The 24,409-nt window shown below is 41.1% G+C and overlaps 1 protein-coding gene across 2 annotated transcripts in view; it reads right to left on the reverse strand.

Annotated features, from left to right (window-relative positions):
* rbfox1 (RNA binding fox-1 homolog 1) overlaps window positions 1-24,409 on the reverse strand; it is a 363,925-nt gene that overhangs the window by 133,795 nt on the left and 205,721 nt on the right. The gene's annotated exons all lie outside the window — the stretch shown is intronic.

Raw genomic sequence — 24,409 nt, forward strand, 5'->3', positions numbered from 1 at the left:
CTATCTGTCCAATCGGAGTTTTCTGTGGCATTACTAACAGGACTTTTGAATGTACACGTTCCACCAAAACAAGTTCCTTCCTGAGGCTTTCTTTCAGAGGCACCGTGGCTCTGTCCGGAGCTTAGCGCCGCCCAAGACGATTGTGATTGGTTTAAAGAAATGCCAATAAACCAGAGCATGTTTTTCTCCCATCTCGGAATGCTGTATGGACTAGCCAGACCCTCCTCCACAGCGCTATGAAAGGAAGGTCTGGCAAAGCGATACTATGCACCATGTAACCCCAATATCTACTCCAATAATACAGATAATAATAATAAGACTTACAACTTACAATATTGACAACCAGGGGGCTAAGGTGATTGATAAGTAAATTTATCTAATTGGCTGTTTCATACATCAGTGTTTCCCGTTTGTTTACAATAACGCTGACTATCCATTCCAGCGTTTCCCCTGTTCATTCTCAGCAATGCACTGCTGTGTATCCATGAACAAGGCAATGGTCTGTGGTTAGTTCACATGTCTGTAATAAAACCAGGACAGTTGTTTACTGTTTGAACTGGTACGGACAGTTGAACAGGTGACGATCACGTTGTCCGTAATCTACCGGTTACAAACAGGCTCGGTAATGAACGGCACTGTAACGTGCCGCAGATCTGGTGTTTTAAGCTGAGCTAGACAGAAAACATTTGGTTACAACAGATCGGTGATGCTGTTTTGCCATCATTGTTCACCGTAAAGTTAGCTGGAAGTGAATGTAGCCCCGGTGTGTTCCAAAAAAATTCTTTAAATGCCTGTCAGTAACCGCTCGTATGGTAATTTAGGGGGATTCATTTGGCATGCGGTAAACACACCAATCATTTTGTTTTAATGAAAACTCCTGGCAATCGCCAAGGGGGTAAGCCAGCCTCCACAAAGCGTACCTCCCACGGAGACATTTTGATGCTAATAAGCCATCAGGTGCCGTTAGCATTCCATTGACTGCCATTGATTTCGTCACTTTGACAGCGAATAACTTTACATCTGAAGCGTTTAAAGACTTTATTTATCCATTGTTTATTTCTAAAGTAACACAACAATGTATAAAACGCTCCATTACCTTGTATCTCATGTTATGGCTCCGTAGCAGACGTTTTTGTAAAAATAGGCTAACGATTGTGTCATAACCACGTGACTTACTGTCGCATAGGAGAGGAATTACCGTATAGTACAGGAGAAGCTCGCAGGCAATTTTGATTTACATTAGCTGTTAAAGTTTAATTTCTAATGTTAACTAGCATTTTAGTGATCAATAATTAGCCTGTGTCTATGTTATCTCCTTACATGTACCTACGCTCTCCGTCTCTGTAAGATTGGGAATGATTGAGATTTCTCTTGGCACAGCTACCAGAAGACTTACAACTTTCAGACACGTTGCTCACGTCACATTCTCTCAGTTGGAGGCTGCGCAGTAACGCTCAGTGCTCACCGGAAAAGTGCTTCTAATATCCTTCGCTGGTCTCCGTCGAAAACAATGGCGTCACTTTATCCATTTCTTTTACGGTCTATGGCAATTGCTCCTGGTCTTCTCCACCACTGTTTTGAAGGAAATAACAAGAGTAACAGGTGAACTAGCTCAAATTGAACCTTTTAAAGTAGTAAACTTTAAAGACTCTTACTGCAATGAAGAAAACAAAGAAAGCTAATTGGCTAATCGCGAGCTGAAAGCTAGATGGCCAGAGCTGGGGGAGTCCACAGATGGGTGCTTGAACAACGTGCTGCTGGGAGGGGCTTGTCAACGGTGCAGTTACGTCTCCACGCCGTGGTGGTAGTTCTGTGTGCTACTGTATAGTTGAATAACTGTTAATGTGTTACGTTAACATACTGGACACCTACCGTATTCAGTCTGTTATTCTGTGTGCTATTGTGTAGTTGATAGATGAAAAAGGCTGTTTTTGGTCTTGGACTTTGTGAAATAAATTTCTAAATAAATGCGACTTATAGTCCGGTGCGACTTATATATGTTTTTTTCCTCTTCATGATGCATTTTTTGACTCATGCGACTTATACTCCGGAGCGACTTATGGTCCGGAATATACGGTAACCTGTTTCAGTCTTTTCCTTTGTTGACATTTTAGATTTCCTAAACGTGAAACAGCCACATTAAAGGCCTTCCAGCATCTCGACGTTAATGTTAAACGTCAGAAGGAAATGTTGGCTTTCGCTGACAACAGCAAAAACAGCAAAGTAGGAACAACTGGAAATACTTAGTGAAGAAAAAGAATACTTTCTTCATATCATCATTTTTACAACTCTGGTGAACATCATATGGAACAGTAACATCTACACACTCTTTTGAAACCATCACTAATATTTCACAGTTATTCTCATGGAATGTTTTCTCTTTTCTCTGGTTTTTGCTGAGAGCATATTATATACCCAACATTGATTCGCTCCAACAATGTTCTCTCTCTCACACACACACACACACACACACACACACACACACACACACACACACACACACACACACACACCTGAGCCGGGGACCATGATATGTACATGATTAAAGATTGACTGCATCGACTGTGTGTACATAATTAATCCACTCTGTCACACGTTTACATGATGGACTAGTGAGCTCTTTGGAAAAAAGAAAAACATGAAATGTATGTGTTGAAACAAATTGAGAAGTCATCGAAGGGTAAAATAATTAATGTGAGGTGCTGTCTGATAATATACCCGCAGACACACACACACACACACACACACACACACACACATACATAGAATCCCTAAAGGCCTTCAGATGTATTCAAAATGTCTTACATGGCTAGACTATATATAGCTTCAAAGACCCAGATTCCCTATGTAGGCAGGGTACACACACACACACACACACACACACACACTCTCAATGCTCTGGCATAACATGCCAACACATTAGCACAATCTGGAATACTCGAACACTGCAATCTGAAAACAAAAGCTGTCTCTCTCACACACACACACACACACACACACACACAGAGAGAGAGAGCGTGTAGCGAGGGATGAAAGAGCTGGATAAAGGAATGAGACTAATGGAGGAAAGTTGCTTGATGACAAATTGTCAGATTGCAGAAGCCATTTTCTCTGCTCGTCATTTAGCTCTTTCATCCGGCAGCGGCGTTAAAATATTCCCCTGCTTCAGGCTTTTGCTCGGTCACACTTTCATTTCTTTTTACCCGCTGCCTCGCATTTTCTTTTCGCACTCTGCCTGGTTCCAGATGCAGCGGCAGAAGGCGCACAACGCCGATGTGCTCGAAAACTGGGTCATAAAAACACACAGCATGCCCACCAACTCCATACATTCTGACTGCAAACACTGTATAATAGAGATAGAATTGCAAGATGGAAGCACATGTGATCTTTACAGCAGCTTACAAAATGTCTTTCACTTTATTGTGTTTGTGTGAAGCTGGTATTATTGTATTATCCATTATTATCTTATAGTTATGGCGATTGCATTTGTACACGTGAGGGAAATGAATTCAAGATGTAAACCATTCTCCTCTTTTAACGTCACAACTATACTGCTTGCTGCACACTGTATGGAGTTGAAATCAATACTTTTTAAGACTCCATGAGAATAAGATCTAAAAAGTGCATATTTTCAGATGTGAAATGTCCAAAAATCACATTCAAATTTGATTTGAATTTAACACATAAAATGTGATTTAAAGCTACAGTGCGTAGTTTCTGTCTCCCCCATGAGGAATTCTAAGTAATGACAACAACACTGTCGGTGCATCCACATGATACAACCCTTCCTTGATCGCGCCCCCGCCACCGCCCCTCCTCCACCCTCCTCCACACGGTTGCTAGTAGCAAAGGAGGACACGGAGGATTAAAAACAACATGATGGACTCTTCAGAAGAGGTTGTTATCTTCACTCGACTTTCTGCACGGTCACCGGACGCAACAATCTTCTGAACATCAAAACATGTCGCACTAAAGCTTTAAAGCACGCACAATGTGAATCTTATATATGAAATGTGTTTCACATGTTAATTCACAACTGAAATATATGAAAATCACGTGCCAATATGATGTCAAATTGTGAATTCTTTACTTGAAATGCTGTTTTACATGTTGGTCTTTGCAGAAGTTTGCTTATATATATATATATTTCTTAGTATAAGTAACACTTTCATATAGTAAAGAACGGAAGAGATCGGAGAGCTTCTTGGATCTGCTATTAGTGATAAAAAGGCGGTGCTTTTTAGTAGGGGGCATGAACAAATCCATTTAGACATCAAGAAAAAAGCCAAAGCACTCGACTTTTATGAAAAAATATATATAAAATGCCTTTAATGCATCTGGCACATTCTAAATAGAATAATAAATAAAAAATAGATATTCTATTTAGAATGTGCCGGATGCATTAAAGGCATTTTATATATATATTTTTATGTAAAAGACGAGTGCATTGGCTTCTTCCTTGAGGTCTATTGGAAACTTTCATTTAGTACTTTCAATCAGGCTTAAAACTTAAACTCAAGCTGCATTAAAACTAAAAATGTCATGTGGCTTGATATATAGACAAGATCAAAGGTGAACAACTAATCTCCCGACATTAAAACCTATAACTGATTCAACCAACGGCTCTAAGGCAGCGTCAGCTCCACCCACCCTGAGCCATGGACCGAACAGCATCACACTTGTGTAAGAGCACCAAACCACTGCAGCACTGTTGCATAAGACAAGCAGCCCCAGTCAGAGGCGACCCGCACTGCCTCTTCCACTTATCTACGTATGCCTCTATGGATATATTCACAGGTCATATGAATACATGTGAATACATATTGTATAGCTCGTACTGTAAACAGGATACAAATAATATTCATCTCCAAAACATTCCACTTGCCCAGCACCCCCTCAAAAGGAGAAATAAACAATAAGAAGCCTAATCCACACTCAAACCATGCATGCACAAGTCTACCCACAGTACCCTTTGTGCAACAGAAAACCCTGTGTTAAAGCATGAGTCCACATATCTACACAGGGCTCCACACTTACTTTTTGCCTTGGTTGCACTGGTACGCCTAACTTTTTTTATTTAGGTGCACCAGCACAAAATTTAGGTGCACCCAAATTTTTCCTCGCATCGCCGTAACGCCGAATGGCGATACACGATATATAGCTCTGTATTTTTTTACTAAGTGGGCTAAATGTTCAGTTTTAAGTCAAAGCCACTTTTCACAAGCTCTTTTATTAAAACAGATTGTGATTAAAATAAAATGCAAAGACAGGGTTTCCTTTACCAGTTTGAAAATATACTGCTGCAACACATGTAAATGAAAGTTATCTAAAATAAATCGCCTAGGATAGCCTATATATATTAAAAAAAAATAAAATAAAAAAAAAAAAAAAAAAAAAAAATATATATATATATATATATATATATATATATATATATATATAGAGAGAGAGAGAGAGAGAGAGAGAGAGAGAAAGCTCCTTCATAAGCTTTCAACAACAATAACAGACAAGTTATAAAAAAAAAATGTACAGTTGGTAAATATAGAGGTTTGACTCCGACCTTTGGCCCTTTCCTACATGTCATCCCGCCCCCCCCTCTCTCATGTCTTCAGCTTTCCTATCAAAATAAAGGCCGAAATCTTTAGAAAAAAAAAAAAAAGAACGACCGAGGGAGTGCGATGGACTGAAGCGTATGCTAGGCTACTCAGAGAGTGACGGCTGACTCATTAGCGGCGTTACACCCGTCTTGTGTAGGTTATGAAATGTCTGTATCGTCACTGCGCTGCATTTTTATGAACTATGATCCAGCAGGCTCCGTCTCAAACGCTATTACTCAACCAACTGAAGTTAGTTGCATTTAATAACTTCTAATGTGTTTTTCGCCGTGGCGGCCGCAGTAACAGAGAGTAAACAGCAGAAACACTGGTACCAATAAAGGTTTCCCTCTCATACTTAACAATATACAGCTGTGTTAATAACAATTAAAACTGTAGACAAATGTCGGGAGTTGGGACCAGCGGCGCTGTGTCTCTCCATGTTGCAGGTGAGCCGGCCGGTGTGTGAGTGAATGGGGGCGGGGCTGCGCGGAGGAGAGATCCAAACACAGGCACGGCTTTCCAGAAGGAACGGGTCATGTAACGCAACATTAAACCATATCCATATAAACGACATCGCTTCGTTAGTGGAGAGGCAGCGGATGCGAGGACGTCAGGTGCACCGGTGCGACCTGGGAAAAATCTGTCGCACCCTTACAAATTTTGGTCGCACTCTCGAGCCCTGCTACATATCTGCATATAGGCCTACAACACAAACCAGCTATGTTATTATCACCTTTTTGAAACGTGAATTATTTAATCTGCAATGAGGAAATAATATATATATATATATATATATATATATATATATATATATATATATATATATATATATATATATATATATATATAAATAAAATAGTGCAAGTGATTATGGTGTAATTAAATCAGATCACCAAAACAGCCTTCTGCAACATGGCCTCTCACCCAAACTGTCACTCTCATTCATGCTTTTATCACATCCAGGCTTCATTACTGCAACAGAAAATTCCATTTTAAAAAGCACCTTTTGCATATTCAGTGTAAAGAGCCATTACCCCGCTCACTGCCAACTCTTGCTCCCAAAACAACAGACTTTTTAAGATAGCAAATTAGTTGTATAAAACAATAGAGCAGACGAAAGTGGTTATGTTTGTTATAAACCTTACCCGCACATCAATGGGAAATTAACGCTATGCGTCCGCAAGATGCAATTCAGCACGTGAACGTGGGGGGAACATATCATCTGACAGGCAGGACAGCAGTCTGACACACTCCAGCGAAGGAATATCTTCCGGTGTCATCCACACTTAACACTTTACACCCTAAATTTACAGTAATATCCTGGCAGCAGCTTTGCCTGTAAACTGCGGTTTATTTACAGTAAGCATACGGTTTTTACATTTTAAAGTGCTCATATTATGCTTTTTGGCTTTCCTTTATTGTGTTATGTATCTTTTCTGTGCACGTTACAGGTTTACAAAGTGAAAAAGCCCAAAGTCCACCCCAAAAGGGACTTACCATCTCCAACAGAAAACACTGTTCACAAACTGCTCCAAACAGCTCTATTGTAGTCCAGCCTTTACTTGTTATAACACCTCTACATGGTATAGTGCTCGCCTAGCTGCTAGCGTGGCACGCCCTCATACTCTGCTTCTGTCTGGCTAGTAGTCCTTACCTAGCTACTGCGCATGTACGACTCCCAACAAAGATGGAACAGAAGTGTGATGTCTCACTCTGTAGCTAAAACGGAGAGCTCAACACACAGCAGCCGTGCAATGCATCCTGGTAGCGTCGCGGGGACTTTGGAGAAGAGGGGCGTGGAACTTTATGCAAATGAGGAGCGGCCGGCTCGGCTACAGTACAATAACGAAATTCAATCTAATTAGATACTATTGGGGCAGCCTCGGTGGGAGAGTGCGCCGCATGTTGGCTGAGTCCTTTGCAGCGGCCCGGGTTCGAGTCCGACCTGCGACCCTTTGCTGCGTGTCATGCCCCATCTCTCTCCCACCTTTCCCGTCTATCCACCATCACTATCAAATGAAGGGAAAAGCCTCCCCCCAAAAAAACAAATATCTTTAAAATAATTAGATATTATTGTAGATAAACTTCAAAAAAAATCATGGTACTTTGAAAATAACTGCCTAGCTTTGTTCAAATTGACTGAAAACACCCTCAGACCCCAGAGGGTTAACTTCAAAATCCTCCTCCCCACCTACAAGGCCCTTCATGATGTAGCTTCTCTCTCCAGTAGCTCTCTGATCTCCTCCACCTAAGGTCCAGGGGCGCCAGGTACTTCCACATCCTCAGGATCTAAAGCCAGAGCTGGGCCTTTATCTGCTGTCCCTCTCTACCATCCCACACAACCCAATCCTCCCAGTTCACTAACAAATGTTTTTTTAATTTTTTTAATTTCCTGCACTCTATTCATTTTGTAAAGCATCGTCGACAACATTTCATACAACATATCATTAATATTATAACATTTTATATTGTATTTTTCCCATCAGCCAAAGCAAAGATCTCTCTCAAATAAACTCTGGGAGGAAAAGGTAACCTGAGCCCAACATCTATGTATTAGATATTTCTCATGACTTCATATTCATAGAATTTGGCTTTTATTTGACTCATTTATTTGATAAATTATTATTATTTTTTTCATTTACATCACATAAAGGAACTAACAAGTGTTTTGGTACATCTAAGTACCCTTTCAGAACAAATAAAGTGATCAATTGATTGTGTAATTTCCAATTTCTATTGAATACATTTTGCCACCGTTCTGGCTGTCCTCCCTGCAGATGCAAACGCGCTAATTTTCTGCATGTGTTTTAATGTAATAGGCCAGAGTCCCTGCTAACAGTCTTGATACGTCATGGAACACACAGTGATGGATGTGTAACAGTGTAGCGCCATCTACTGGGACTCGTCCCAGCTGATGATTGATCTGTGGGTTGTGTAATGATCGAGGAACATGAGGACAGTGTACAGCAGCAGCCGCCTGCAGGCTGTAAACACTGCTCCTGCAAACGCGATCGTTCCATTCCACAGCTTCTTTATTCAGAGAAACGCGGCCTGGATATTCATTATTCCACACACAAAGACACGTACACACATGCTCAAAATGCTATATACTCGGAGATAGGAGAGACACTAAAAAGCATAAAGAAGAAAACGATTAAAAAAAAATGTTGGAATTTGTGTCCTCGGCGTGGCAGTAGTTCACCAAACGTAAGACTAAAGTCACATGCTAGTCTCTCGGCAACAGTATTTAAGTTATTTCCACTATTGTGACAATTAAGATGCCCTGGCAATAATGCGTCCGTACATATGGCTGCTATGAACAAGCCTGATCTGACAGGAAATTTGTGCTCACATTAAAAAAATGCAATGTTTTGTTAATTTACTGTATGAAAAGCAATACAGCATGGACTGTACGGAAGTTCATGGTTGCCAATATAAAAACCAAATCATTTAACCCTTTAATGCCATTTGTATCACATTTGATGAATGGCTTTTTGATACCTCTACATCATCAACAAGATCAATCATTTCCTGACAAACCTATTGTATACAATCCTGTACATGTTATCTGCCCTCTTGGGGATTATCAGTGCAATGCAGGAAGTAGAGGTCTCTTGTTAATCAAAGTCAAGATATTGTCACTTTGCCAAACCTTCCTCCACAGCGCTGCGGAGGAAGGTCTGACTAGTCCACACAGCATTCCGGAATGGGAGAAAAAAGTGCTCTGGTTTATTGGCATTTCTTTAAACCCATCACAATCGTCATGGACGGCGCCAAGAACCAGCAGCAGGCCCGGCGCCTCTGCAAAAATAGCCTCGGGAAGGAACTTGTTTTGGTGGAACGTGTGTACGTTCTTAGTGGAGCAACAGAAAACTCAGATTGGACAGATAGTCTAGCTAGTTGTCTGGATTTACCCTGCAGAGATCTGAGGAGCAGTTAACCATAGTCCTCAGAAATCCACCGGAGTTTAGGACACCAACACAAAGAAAGAGGAAAGTGATGGACATCCAGTTGAAAAGGACATCTGGCGGAATTTCCGGCGGCATAAGAGCGATCTGTATTAGAAACTCGATTGGTTTTTAACCTATTCCATTACCACTGATCTACTTATTATTATTATTTTTTTAAGATTGTTTTTTTTTTTGCCATTTTAGGCCTTTATTGGTATAGGACAGCTTACACTTGAAAGGGGAGAGAGAGGGTGAATGACATGCAGCAAAAGACCACGGGTCGGAGTCGAACCCGCGGTCGCTGTGTCAAGGAGCAAACCTCTATATATGGGCACCCGCTCTACCAGGTGAGCTACCCAGGTGCCCACCCATGGGCTACTTTGACCCTAACCATTCGAGGTCCGTGCTTAACATCAGCCATCTTTGCACAAGCGTAGAACGAATCAGGTTTCTGGTACAGATCAGGCAGCAACAGTCACAACTTACCAAGCTAGTCATTTAGCTCATTTTTAGAAAGTTACACTAAGATTCAAATTCAAAAACCTATTTTTTATAACTAATATTTTCAAAAACGTGTTGTTTGATTGAAGCAGCATATAATTACTTAAAATTGTGTAGTTTATTTTGTCATAAGTATAAGTGGTTTTTTAATCATTTTCACACACACTCTTTTATTACCTATTTAAAGCTATAGTGCGTAGTTTCTGTCTCCCCCATGAGGAACTCTAAGTTATGACAACAACACTGTTGGCGCGTCCACATGATACAAGCCTTCCATGATCGCGCACGCAAGTGAAAAGGAAAGAGTAAAGGTGGACAGTACAATTTGACACTTTTGTAAAGTAGAGACCAAAATCGTAAGCACAACTGCAATGACAGAACTGATCCACAGCTACAGTATATATCCCATTTAGAAAGGCAGATACGATAAGGAGAGGGGAGTACAGAATAAGCACAGTATATAGTGAAATTTATATGATTTTTTTTTTAAAGTTGCAATGCCCTCACTGTCCATACAGTAAATGTTTGTAAATGTTTGCATGTGCATTAATGTAGTATTTGTAAGGAATAAAACAAATTTAACCAACAGTGCAGTTTCCTCGTACTTCTGAGGATAAAATAATAAACAATTTACTAGTTCAATAGTAATGATATAGATGTGTGTAATATAATTATATGATATACATGTAAATATCTAATATATAAATGAGTTATATATTTAGTAAAATATATGTAAAACACCATAAACAAACAACTAAACACAAATGTATATTTGTGTTTCTAAAATAAATCCTAATTAAGATAAACACATTTCTATAAAAGCGGGATGTATCACATTTGATACACACACAAAAATATGGATATTAAAATAGCATATATTTACAGGGTTGGCGTCACAATGTTTTTCCATTTGTGTGACATGTATGACAAACTAAAAAAAAAGTAAAATTCAATTAACTTATTTTATTTTCATGTGTGAATAATAACTGCCAAAACCTTCGATAATGATGTTCTGTGTACTCAACACAACGCTGCCAAACTGACTACTCATTCTTTATTTAAAAAAACAAATTGGCAGTCAGTGTGCAATCTTCACTTGGAAGTGAATTGAAAGCATCTTCTGCGTTTTGGTTTATTTCTGATGGAATTAAAAACATAATGACAGGATGCTGTTATCAGAGGTTCAGGGATAAAGAAATGGACATTTTTGAAAATGATCACATAAAAGGCCTTTTTCTTTATTTATTTATTTCATTTACAACTAAAAGTAGCTGAAAATCAGCACACCATTTCAATTCAAAGGCGAGTCCACTTTAACCCTCTGAGGTCTCGGGGCATTTTGACATATCGTCTTGAATTCTCCTTTTAAGGGTACTTGCATATAACCTGATCCCCATGTGTTTCCTATCAAAATGTTCAGAACAAACTCAGCTTTCTGTATACAATGACGCCCAAAATTGTTCCAGAGCGATGCTTGAAGAGATCATTTGGACCTAAAGCGGAAATATTTCTCAAATCTTTTGTGAAAACATCCCTACATTAAATTGTTTTGGTGCTTGAAATGAAAAAGTCTCGGGTTCACAAAAGTAGCGTGATATATGAATAAAATAGTCAATAAAGGTCTGAAATAAAATTCTGCAAGTGTTGTCAAACATGGCTTGGACTCTCGTCTATTGTCTTCAGAGGGTTTAAAGATGACCCAAACTCCAACCACTGCACACTGACGCTCCCAAACTGATTGGACTTCATTTTTTCATTAAAACAGGCCCAAATCACGATCAGACTGAGAAAAAAAAACTATACATGATAATACCTCTATTGTAAGTACACGGTCAATAACAATAACAATATTAAATTACTAATTAGTCTTGCAGAAAACTTCACAAAAGTCTTAAAGATAAGATGCTTTGTGTTGTAGCACTAATAGCATGGCTAATTTACAAATAAATAAATAATGTGGGTGCGATACAGAAAATCAAAAGGTTTCCTCGACCTAACCCCCAAATAAAAATAAAACTCATCTCGTTGTTATGAAACAAAAAAAAAAAGTCACACTATTACTGTCACAACTGAGAACACACACACACACACAGACACACACACAAGGAATTGGGAGTTCTGAGCCCGGCGACAAAATGATTAACGCCGTGAATTGAAGACAAAGCATTCAAAAAGGAAAACAAAAAATATAAATTTAAAAAAATCTATAGATCTAGAGCACACACACATGGTACCAAACGTTTTTTTTTTTTTTTTTTTTTATAAAATATAAACAAGCTAAAATATAGAGCTGGAGGGTCCTGATCCATGGTCTCTCCAACTAACAGATGACTACATCACTGAGCCTTTCCTGGAAGTAGACTTCCACCGGCCTCGTCTTCAAAGGGCTGGAGGAGAGCCCCAGTGTCAGCTGTACACAGTTCAGCGTGATGGTAGGACTGGGAGGACTCCCATGCCTCTCAAACTGGCACAAACTGACACTACCAATGTGCACATGCTAGATATCCAAACACACTTATTTTGCCCCTGTGAGTTATGTTAGCACAGCAGCACACAGTCATTCTGTCATCCTGTTCCACTCCACTTCCCATGTCCAGCAGCAGCAGCAGCAGCAGTAGCAGACAAAGGCATGTACACATGATGAAGATTCATGTAGACATACAGTAAATACACACACACACACACACACGCACACACACTCACCTGCTGTAAATACATGAAGGTGAGGGCTGCGCAGGACAGCGGAGGACAGGCGTCCACGCTGGGTAACGCCACGCATGTTCCTCCAGGATGCTGCATGTTCCCTCCTCTAGCTGACAACACAAAATCCCCCCACCCCCCCACCCCCGACAATACACAACCCTGTTCTGAGCGGCGAGGTGGAGAGAGAGAGAGAGCGGCCGCAAGAGCAGAGAGGGAGAAAGAAAAGAAGAAAAAGAAAGAAAGAAAGAAAGAAAGAAAGAAAGAAGGATTGGTAGAGAGTGAGCGGAGAGATAGAGCTTCAAAGGAAGCAGCAGCCGGTCCCGTACGATGGAGACCCGAGTGTTCTCTGCTTGCAAGAAGGCGGGATGAGCGCAGGCAGAGAGAGAGAGAGAGAGAGAGAGAGAGAGAGAGAGAGAGAGAGAGAGAGAGAGAGCTCTGCTGCAGTGTGTGTGACTCAGAGTGTGTGTGAGAGAGAATAAGTGTGAGTCTGACTCAGTATTATGCATGCGTGTGTGTGTGTGTGTGTGTGCCTGTGTGTGTGTGTGTGTGTGTGTGTGTGTATGTGTGTGTGTGTGTGTGTGTGTGCGTGCGTGCGTGCGTGTGTGTGTGTGTGTGTGTGCGTGGAGGCAAGCCAGCAGTCAGTGTGACTGCGATCACTGGAGCGTGAGGGAGGCAGAAAATTGTCTGTGTTTCTAATGTGTGGTGTGTGTGTGTGTGTGTGTGTGTGAGAGAGAAAGTCCAGCTGTGTGTATGTGCATGATTTTTTTCTGCACAAAATGCTGATCTCTCTCTCTCTCTCTCTCTCTCTCTCTCTCTCTCTCCTCTTGATGAATTGAAGTTCTCTGACATGTGTTACTGGAGGCGATCGAGGATGCTGACGGAAGCCACAATAGAAGCCTCTCTCTCTCTCTCTCTCTCTCTCTCTCTCTCTCTCTCTCTCTCTCTCTCTCTCTCTCTCTCTCTCTCTCGCTCCCTCTGAAGTGCCATCATTTGCTGGCAAAACTTTTGGAGTCACGCAAAACACCCAACTGAAAAAAAAAAAAAAACACTTCAGTGTGTCTCCACATGATATATAAACTAGGGCCGTGAATCGATTAAAATATTTAATTGTGGTTAATCGAGTGATTGCGAATAATCGCAAATGAATTGCACTTTTTTTTCATCCGTTCCAAATGTACTTTAAAAAGGGATATTTTTCACATTTTAAGTGTTCTTACCAACACAAATATGCTCGCTTTATGCAAATGTTTATTATTGCAACAATTAAATCCAGAATATTCTCCAGAATAACCTCAGAGGTACTGCAGGCTCAGTCAGAAAATCTGCTGAAAGTATAAAACGGTAAACTCAAGCCCATCAAGCAACAACAGACGGGCACATTGACCTGAGTGGAACATTACTTGGTGGTACTAACACTATGTAGTGTCCCACTTTACACTTGGAAAGCTTAACTAAACATCCATTTTTATTTTATTTTTTTTTAAAGCTGCTGAACACAACAACTGTCTGGCTACTTGCAGAAAGTGCTCTGCCCACGCGTGGGGGCAAGGCCTTTTTCTTCGTATCTTCAAGTCAAAGCATGAGACCGAGGTTCCCACTGCGGGTCCACGTAATGTGCTGGGACCCCGAGGTAACTGTGACCACTGAGAGATCTCTCCAGTGAGCCGAAGAATCACAGAACTCGCGGGGCATTAATCACGCGTCAAAACAATTCACGCCGTTGAAAGGAATTTGCGTCAACCCGTAATTATCGTGTTCATTTATTTAATTTTTTAAAAATTTTGATAGGACAGCACAGACATAAAAGGGGAGAGAGAGAAATTGAAAAGAGGTCGACATTTAAAAGTGTGGAGACCAAGAGAGGAACGAGTCTGTACACACTGCCACCAGGATATCCAAACAGAATTACATGTCCTATGTACATTTCCCAAATATGAAGGCTTAAGAACCAAATATTTCCAAAAATTTGAAAAACATATACCAGGCTTCACTACCTACACTGAGGACAAAAAGCTTCCTTTTTTATTAGGGGAAGATAAAAACACGGCATGGCTAGCAGCTAAATATGTCTTCTCCTGCCACAATACAAGGAACAATAAATAGAGAATTGTATAGATTATCATTTCTTTTCTAATTTATCATTTTAGTTATTTGTATTCTTTTTTTATATATTGTTTCAATGCACCCTCTGAGGGAACTGCACAGAAGTTGTTTAGTATCTGCATTTATATCATAATTATAATATGTTTACTTGTATTATTATTATTACATCAGATGTATTTACTCCCTGTCATTTTATATGTATGTTTGTTCTTATGCTTTGGCAACACAGATGTATTTTTTTTTGTCATGTCAATAAAGCAACATGAAATTGATATTGAAATTAAAAATTGAGAGGGGAGAGAGAGAGAGAGAGAGAGAGAGAGAGAGAGAGAGAGAGAGAGAGAGAGAGAGAGGGGGGGAGATGACATGCAGCAAAGGGCCGCAGGTCGGAACTGAAACCGTGGCCGCCGCGTGCAGGACTGAGCCTCCGTATGTGGGCGCACGCCATACCAGGTGTACAACCCAGGCGCCACCTAACGCATCGGTAAATGAAATATGAAAACCAAAATATGAAAGAAATGGGTGATTTAGCCCACATTTTGTATGAACGGAGCAGTATTGCTTAAAAATAAAAATTGCTGCACACTTCTCAACTCTTCTTCTGCAACTCTTATATGAGGACCCCCCCCTCCTCCCTACCTGGTAAACACCAACATCTTTCAAACTCCACCTCCAGTTTGTAACACAGGTTTTTTTTGTTTGTTATATATGTATAGTCTCCAATCCCAAGCCATATTTTCTTAGCCTTGACCAAGCTGCTGCAGAGCCACAGCAGACGATATACAGCTGTTTGCACAGGCTGAGTGGGACTCGCCGTGACCAGTAAAGTAAACTGACCTAAAATCGATTTAGCGTCACTCTAAACATTACACTGGGAGATTCCAACCACCAGTCACTCTCCACAAGATGCTGGTCATTCAACAACTATGTAGCTCAAAACGATGGGATGAGATCAGGTGTTTATCTAGAGATAGGGTTGGGTACCGAATCCAGTACTTTTTTCTGGCACCGACCGAATTACGTCGGTACTGCCCGAGGACCGGTTCACGTTAAATCAAACGGTGCCAAATTTGGGGACCTGTACCTTTTGATTCACTGACAGGCTGGAGATTGTAGGCCCAATAGTGTTCTCTATGCCCTTTTGACTGACTGACAGGCTGGAGATTATAAAGCAAGGCAACTTTATTTCTATAGCACATTTCAGCAACAAGGCAATTCAAAGTGCTTTACATAAAACACTAAAGAGCAAAAAAAAAAATAGAATAGAATAAGATACACATACAAGAATAAAGGTTTCAGGGCAGTGCAAGAAATTAATAATTATTTGATTTGATAGGTTGTAGGGTTGATTTGTTTGCGAGGTTGAGAGGGAGGTGTATTTTGTGTGCTGTGTAACATGTTTTAAATAAAAAACAAGATGGTCTAAGTTAATGGGAATTATTTTTACAATGTTTGTTATTGCAGAGGGAAAGCGCTAAGAAAAAGGTAGCGTTAGGTACCAAAACTGAATCTGAGGTGCCGGTATCGGTACTGGTACCGAAAAAAAAAGTGAACGGTACCCAACCCTGTCTAGAGAGTGACTTCTCACTCTGTTGGTGTTTCTGACCAACAAAAAAGAGTGGTCTGTCTTTGTCAATGCAACTATTCATGACAGTAAATAGTTCAGGCACGGGCAATTTAGGCATGGACTGTGGGAGGAAACCGGTGCACCCGTGGAAAAAACCCACGCAGGCACAGGGAGAACATGCAAACTCCACACAGTAGGGCGCAAGCTGGCCACCAGATTTGAACCAAGGGTAGGTGTAGGTGAATCGCCCCCTTGTGGCTGGCTGCAGCATAGCAGCGTTTCTGCAGGTTTCACCAAGTCAAATTGTTTAAGACCTTTTCAAGACCGCTCTTATTGTTGTGTCCCGATCCCAAACGGAGGTCGCTTCCGGGAGTTGCAGAGCTGCTGTGTGGGTCTGGCCTAGGCAGTGTGGAGGTAGTGCTGGGGCCGGGGCTGGAGCCGCCACATACTTGGCAGAACAGGCTGATGGCTGATCGTTTGCTGGAGACCCTCCTGCAGCGGTTAGATGTTTCTCAGCTTTTGCATGAGAGTCCAGCGCCCGTACACACAACGTTCCCGGTTCAACTGCTTCCTTACATCAAAAGCAGTGGGCTTTGAATACTTTGTTAGCAACTGGCTTTAACCAAACCCTACATTTGTTTTCAAGCCAACTTGCACTTGCCCATAGCTGAAGAATCCAATCCGTTTGTGGTACAATGCGAAAAGAGACTTGTGCCAATAGATACTACAGATGATTGGCTGCAAAATAAGTTGCGTATTTTCAATTTGTAGTCGTAAATACAGCTAATTATATTTGGAATAGTTTTTTTTTTTTATTCTGTGGTTTTGTACACCATGGAATAAAAAATAAAAAAAAAACATTCTAAAAAGTTGCGGGAGCATTTCAATTAGCATGGACGTAGGGAAATTAAGACCTGTTTAAAATGATTTAAGACCTAGAACACAATACTTTAGTGAATTTAAAGATCCTATGACATGCTGCTTTTTGGATGCTTTTATATAGACCTTAGTGGTCCCCTAATACTGTATCTGAAGTCTCTTTTATATAGACCTTAGTGGTCCCCTAATACTGTATCTGAAGTCTCTTTTATATAGACCTTAGTGGTTAGTGGTCTTTTATATAGACCTTAGTGGTCCCCTAATACTATCTGAAGTCTCTTTTATATAGACCTTAGTGGTCCCCTAATACTGTCTTTTATCTGAAGTGGTCCCCTAATACTGTATCTGAAGTCTCTTTCCTGAAATTCAGCCTTGGTGCAGAATTACAGCCACTAGAGCCAGTCCTACAATGAGCTTTCCTTAGGACGTGCTTTTCTGTGTCTGTAGCTTTAAATATTATTGAGGAGGAGAGAGGGGGGACAAGGTAGAGGGTGGGGGTGTGGCCTTGACCAAATGCCATGCTTTGATTGTTTGCAAGCCATGATGTCTCTCATGGGCGGGCCAAATTCTTTGGGCGGGCTAAGCAGAGAAAGGGGAGGTAACCTTTCCCCTTATGACTTCATAAAGGGAAGATTCCAGATCGGCCCATCTGAGCTTTCATTTTATCAAAGGCAGAGCAGGATACCCAGGGCTCGGTTTACACCTATCGCCATTTCTAGCCACTGGGGGACCATAGGCAGGCTGGGGGAACTCATATTAATGTTAAAAAAACTGTGAAATTTCCATACCATGGGACCTTTAAGACTTTTTTTAAGGCCTAAAATTTAGATTTTATAATTTAAGACCTTTTAAGACCCCACAGAAAACCCAGTATAGGTCATAAATCCCGGCCCCTCCATGTTAACGGGTGGGACATGGACCAAGCAAAAAAAATCAGTACAGTGAATTTGTTTTTCCAAAGATGGTTTCTGTCATGTTAAGATAGTTCTTATCACACTGTTTGTTCTAGTGTTCATTTTTCAGACAAGTTTGGTTTTTATTAGCTATTTGAAAATTATGTTATTAAAAACAAAAACAGGGTAAAACGTCATGATTGACAGCTGTGTTCGACTCGTGATTGGTCGAGCAGGCGTATGGATGGGATTTTGATACTGCGGCTCCACCACTCACTACTGCGTAGACTTTGGCTTCAAAATTACAAGATGCCGGCACTGCGGAAGAGTATCTGGCTAGTCCACACAGCATTCCAGGATGGGAGAAAAACGTGTTCTGGTTTATTGGCATTTCTATAAACCAATCACAATCGTCATGGGCGGCGCTAAACTATTTTGCAGAGCCACAGTGCCTCTGCAAAATAGCCTCGGGAAGGAACTTGTTTTGGTGGAACATGTGTACGTTTAAAGGTTATTTTAGTCGTGCAACAGAAAATTCTGATTGGACAGATTGTCTAGCTAGCTGTCTGGATTTACCCTGCAGAGATCTGAGGAGCAGTTAACCATAGTCCTCACAAAATTACAACACAAAGAAAGCGTAAGGTAAAGGATATCCGGTCGAATGAAGGACAGCCGGCAGAATTTCCAGAGGCAGCGGAGCAATTCCGGAAGTGGAACATCTTGGATATAGACTAGCCTTAACCAAATAATGTGATGAAACTATTATGGAACACAGGTGATCTAAGCTGTGGACCTGCTCTGAGCAGGAGACAGCGGAGGGTGAGACACAGTCATTCTTGGGACCAAGATTGCACTGCACGGCTGGATTTGCATCGTCACACCTTCTATTGTGAGAAAATAAGCATTGTGATTTGAGTGAGAGAGAGAGGGGAACATAAAGGCAATAACGAGTATATTATGGGATGAGCCAGAACACTGCAACTGCATGGCTGCAGGCTAGGAGCTGCCTTTTATCCATTTGTTCGACTAAAGACACGCTCCCTATTTTGCATTTCCTCTTCCACCTCCATCCTTTGGGCACATCTTTATGTTGCAACCGCACACTCACGTACGCCATTAGCCAAGCAATTGGCAGAGCTCTTATCCACACACACACACATACACCTTCTCCACTACTCAATGATTCCCCATTGCAATGAGCCTTTTCAATAATGATAGTTTTTCTAAATTGAGGTTTTCTCAAAAATATTTTACACAGAAACAGGAATTACAATTAACTCTCAAGTAGAAAGAGCTGTTCAAACCTGCAGTCTAATCACTCACATGATGAATTCAGCACCATTTTCACAGCATTAATTCCATCAGAACAGAGTCATGTCATATTCAGTAACGGAGAGTAGTGTATGAGTGCCGCTGACAGGGAAAAGAGAGATGAAAACGAGTTAGCAAAGTTGATGGAAAGTGAGTTAAAAGTGAACAATAAAACAACAAGCTAGAGCTTCTCAAGACACGGTGGCTTTATCTCTTGTCAACAGTGCCGGTAAACGGAATGGCGTTACCCCCGAAAAAACATCGGCTTAAACCTTACAGCATATGTTGCAGCCATAGACTGTATAAAAAGATTGCAGCACAGTGTTTCCATTTCAGCTCAGTGTGAGAGTCTTTACTGAGTTTTGCTGTCATTTAGGGCCACAATGGTTTCTCTCCGCTCCTTTGATCCATTCCACAGACAGTTCAGAAAGCTCTTTTGTCAATAAAGTAAAATGTAAATGAAATAGTTTGCCGACAATGCCGGGCGCAGCCCGTCTAGCAGCTGAGCAGACAGAGAGCAGAGAGGGCGACTCGGCAGTCCGCTAACTGGTTGCTCGCTCTACCAATATAAGCCGCTCAGTTTTAGGCTACGAAATGTGCACGCATGCTGAAATTCAACCGTGCTGTTTTATTGGGCTAAAGCTATAAACAGAAGGAAACTCCGCTAGCTGCTAGGCTAATGTGCGGTGTTGACGGTGACGAGAACAGACCCGGGGTAGGTGTCACGTGACCGCGGTATTGCGGTAATGCCGTTAACCGTCCCAGCCCTACAAGGCATGTCACGAGAACCGATACTTCGGTTCCAAGTTGATACCAAAATTCTGTGACGGTGCTCATTTTTGTACAGTACCGTAGGTAGGCCCCGACGGGGGAAGTATATACGCCTAATGTGTTAGGAGGGTCTAGCTAGTCCACACAGCATTCTGGGATGGGAGAAAAATGTGCTCTGGTTTATTGTCATTTCTTTGAACCAATCACAATCGTCATAGGCGGAGCTAAGCACCGGGCGGAGCCACGGTGCCTCTGTAAAATAGCCTCGGGAAGGAACTTGTTTTGGTGGAACATGTGAACGTTCAAAAGTAGTTTTAGTCGTGCAACAGAAAACTCAGATTGGACAGATAGTCTAGCTAGCTGTCTGGATTTACCTTGCAGAGATCTGAGGAGCAGTTAACCATAGTCCTCAAGCCACCAGAGTTTAACAATCCTACACATGTCAATATGACAACTTTGACCATTCCTTTTTATTTACTTTTTATTTCATCTGCACTTTACTGATTATTGGATCCTCAAGCACTGGACAGTAACCAGATTATGCAAACTTCTATTTCCTCACTTGGGATTAAAAAAAAAGAAGTTCCGGGGCACTCCGGCAGCACTACACTGCTGCATGTAACCACGACTCGTAACCGAAGTTACGTAACAAACACACTTATTTTAACTTTTTTCTAAACCTAACCAAGTACTTTTGTTGCCTAAACCTAACCAAGCACAGCTAACCACGTGTTCAGAACTGCGATTGTTACATTTAGATATGAGGAGGTGTTGATCTGCTGCCACCGGCACTAATTTAGAAAAAGTTAGTATGTAGGGTAGGACCAAACAATGGTTCCACGGGACACAGATGGTAATATGTTTTTGTTTAGTCACAAATGAGGGAATGGATACAACTAGATGTCATGAGGATGTAGACTCAAATGTCCTCAGACACACACACACACACACACACACACAGAGACAGAGAATGATGTTAAACTGACATGAATGATGAAACTGTGCATGGTAAGTGTGTCAGATAATATTGCCTGTTTAGTTAGAATCCACACTGTAATATCTGCATGCCTACTAGCTCAGTATCCTATTTGTCAACTCCATTTGAAAAATGGTTCACTAAAAGGCCCTCAGGAAAGGTGTCTGATGTCCTAATTTACTGTAATCACAATATTACCTTTGTGTACACAGATAAAATAAAAGGCAACTGTAGGTCAGGCATTTAGTTTCTTTAAAAATCCCAATTGTAAACTCACACAGTGAATGGATTTGCTGCGCTGTTTTGTGCTGATTAAATAAAATATACTCTATTACATCTCATTTCCTTTTTTTAAGCCAAAGTTAATGTCACTTGTTTTATTTTTATTTTTTTATTTTTTTTGCTGACTCCTACTGATTGTAAGAAATAAAACAGACACAGTGGTAGACACTGCAACCCATTCCTTTGCCCACTCCCGCCCTGTCCCAGTCGTTGTGGTCTATAGGCCCCATATACTCTTATTTCAGTGTGAACAGTCTCTGGTCTGCTCCTTTCCTTTCTTAGTGTTTTTTTCCCCAGTTTTTTTTTTTTTTTTTTTTTGGGCTGGACTGGGGCAAAAAAATCCACCCTGGACTTTTGAGACCCAGACCAGCCCACCACAATCAGCTGTACACATGTACATACCAGCAGGGTTCAACATTAACACCATACCAGCCAAATGCTGGTAAAACATGCAAGTGGCTGGTAGATTTGCTTGCCTCACCAGCCAAAAATAAGTACAATTTTAACATTCATTAGTATTTTGGCTGGTGGAAAAAACATGTTGAACCCTGTATACCAGCCCCTTATACTCTCTCTTAGCTGAGTGGTAAGTTAGATAGTTTATGATAATGTGCTCATTGAGTCAAACTCCTAATGGCAAGATGGCTAACGGGTGAGGGTAGAGCATGGCTGTCATCAAGATGTCTTGTATTGTAAACAAGTGGCACGTCTGTAAGTTAGGTAAAGCTGCATTTTGTACACAGTATGCAACTTGTGTTATTGTGGACTGTGGGTAAATCAGAAAGTTATAGTATCATGTTTGCAAGTGTCTTAGCTTGCTAATACATAACTAACATTAGCTTACTAACAGCTAACACGTCCTCTCTGGTAGACAAGGGTGCTAAAATCATCGTCTGACATGCTAAAAATTTTGTGTTTTTAGCTTGCTGACAGCACATTGTGAAGTTGTTTTGCCGCCGGTGGGGGCGGGACTTAAATTCTCTCTCTCGCTATGGTAGGATGGAAGTGGGTCCTACAGGATGTGATTGGCCAGTGTTCAGATGAGAGACAAAAAAGTGGGCCAATCCTGTGATCTTTCTTCTCTCTATGGACCAATAAAAAACTATTAGACAGGCCCACCTGGAAATCTCCCGGTACTCCCATAGACAGTATATAAGAATGGACCAACAGATTCCGTTGCTCTGGATGGAGACCAGTGAAGGATATTAGAAGCACTTTTCCGGTGATGGCCAGCTTTACTGTGCAGCCTCCAACTGAGAGAGACGACATAAATGTGACGTGAGCAACCTGTCTGAAAGTTGTAAGTCTTCTGGTAGCTGTGCCAAGAGAAATCTCAATCATTCCCAATCATGCAGAGACGCAGAGCGTAGGTATATGTAAGGAGATAACTCAGGCACAGGCTAATTATTGCTAACTAAAATGCTAGTTAACATTAGTAATTAAACCTAAACAGCTCATGTAAGTCGAAACTGCCTGCGAGCTTCTCCTGTACTATACGGTAATTCCTCTACTATGCGACAGCAAGTCACGTGGTTATGACACAGTCGTTAGCCTATTTTTACAAAAACGTCTGCTACGGAGCCATAACGTGAGGTACAAGGTAATGGAGCCTTTTATACATTGTCGTGTTTCTTTAGGAATAAACACCGGAAAAATAGAGTCTTTAAACGCTTCAGATGTAAAGTTATTCGCTGTCAAAGTGACGTCAAAATGAATGACACTCAATGGGATGCTAACGGAAGGTGATCCTTTTGTAGCATCAAAAGGGGGCCGTAGGAGGTTTGAGTTCTGAAGCAAAGCTTACCCACTTGGGTACTCCCGATGCCCAATCCATGCCTGCCTCCTGATCAGTCCTGTTATTCCAAACTGCTCACTAACACTTTCTTTGACTTTGGGAGGAAGAGGCTTAGAGGCTAAATGAGAGAACAAAGTTGAATAGTAAAATCATTACCCAACATCCATCAAAGCAGCCAGACCCACTTAATGCTCCAACTGTGACCTACTGTCATTACCTAATGACTGTTGAGTGCACACAGTTTTCCCATGCAATGAGGGATTATTAACAACATTGTAGGTTCGATCACTGGCTTTTAGCCCAAAGTAAAGAACAAGAGACAATTTGTTGAAGTGTTTGTTTACGACTTGATCGTCTGACTGCTCATGTTTCTTGACTCATGGACTTATTCTTATTGTTGTGCAGCATTCCAAGATGTCAGCATGACTGATAGTTCATGTAAGTGTAGTGGAAGACTCGAGTTGAATGCCTGAAGTAGCTCACAGACTTTGCTTAAAAAAAAAAGACGTAAAGCCAGAGCTACAAAATAAACTGTGGTTTTCCACTAAGTAGATTGTAGCTACTGCAGTGCTGCAGAGAAACCTCCAGCTATGCTCAATTCATTTAAAAAATCCAAGGCCAAGAAATCTGCCTCCACAAGAAGCTCTGTTTTCAACATGCATTCTAATGCCTGTCTAAAGAATGCTTTGTTGTAAAAGTAATCCAGGTATAATACGCAGCAGAATGTTTGGCTGCAACCTTCAAAATATTGTGTCTTTATAGGGGTTAAGGTGATATTCAGGTTTATACAGAAGAATGTTCTACAGGCAGCAGAGCCTATCACAGTTTCCTGTGGTGGTCACCACCTCGTCACACCTCAGTAACACACAGGTTCCCTCTTCTCTTCCCCCAAATTAGGATTTTCTGGTTTCTGTAGCCTACCTAACAGAAAAAGCAGTCACTGTAAACTCAAGCTGCCGGCTTCAGAAGGTCCCATCAGGTCCCTCCTCATTCTGTCTTTCTCAGTCAGTTGATGCAATGTCCCTTGTTCTTCTCTCCTTCTGCCTCAGCTGTTTCTTATTATCTTCTCATTATTTGTCAC

Source organism: Perca flavescens, chromosome 15, assembly GCF_004354835.1.
Source record: "Perca flavescens isolate YP-PL-M2 chromosome 15, PFLA_1.0, whole genome shotgun sequence".
Taxonomy (NCBI): domain Eukaryota; kingdom Metazoa; phylum Chordata; class Actinopteri; order Perciformes; family Percidae; genus Perca; species Perca flavescens.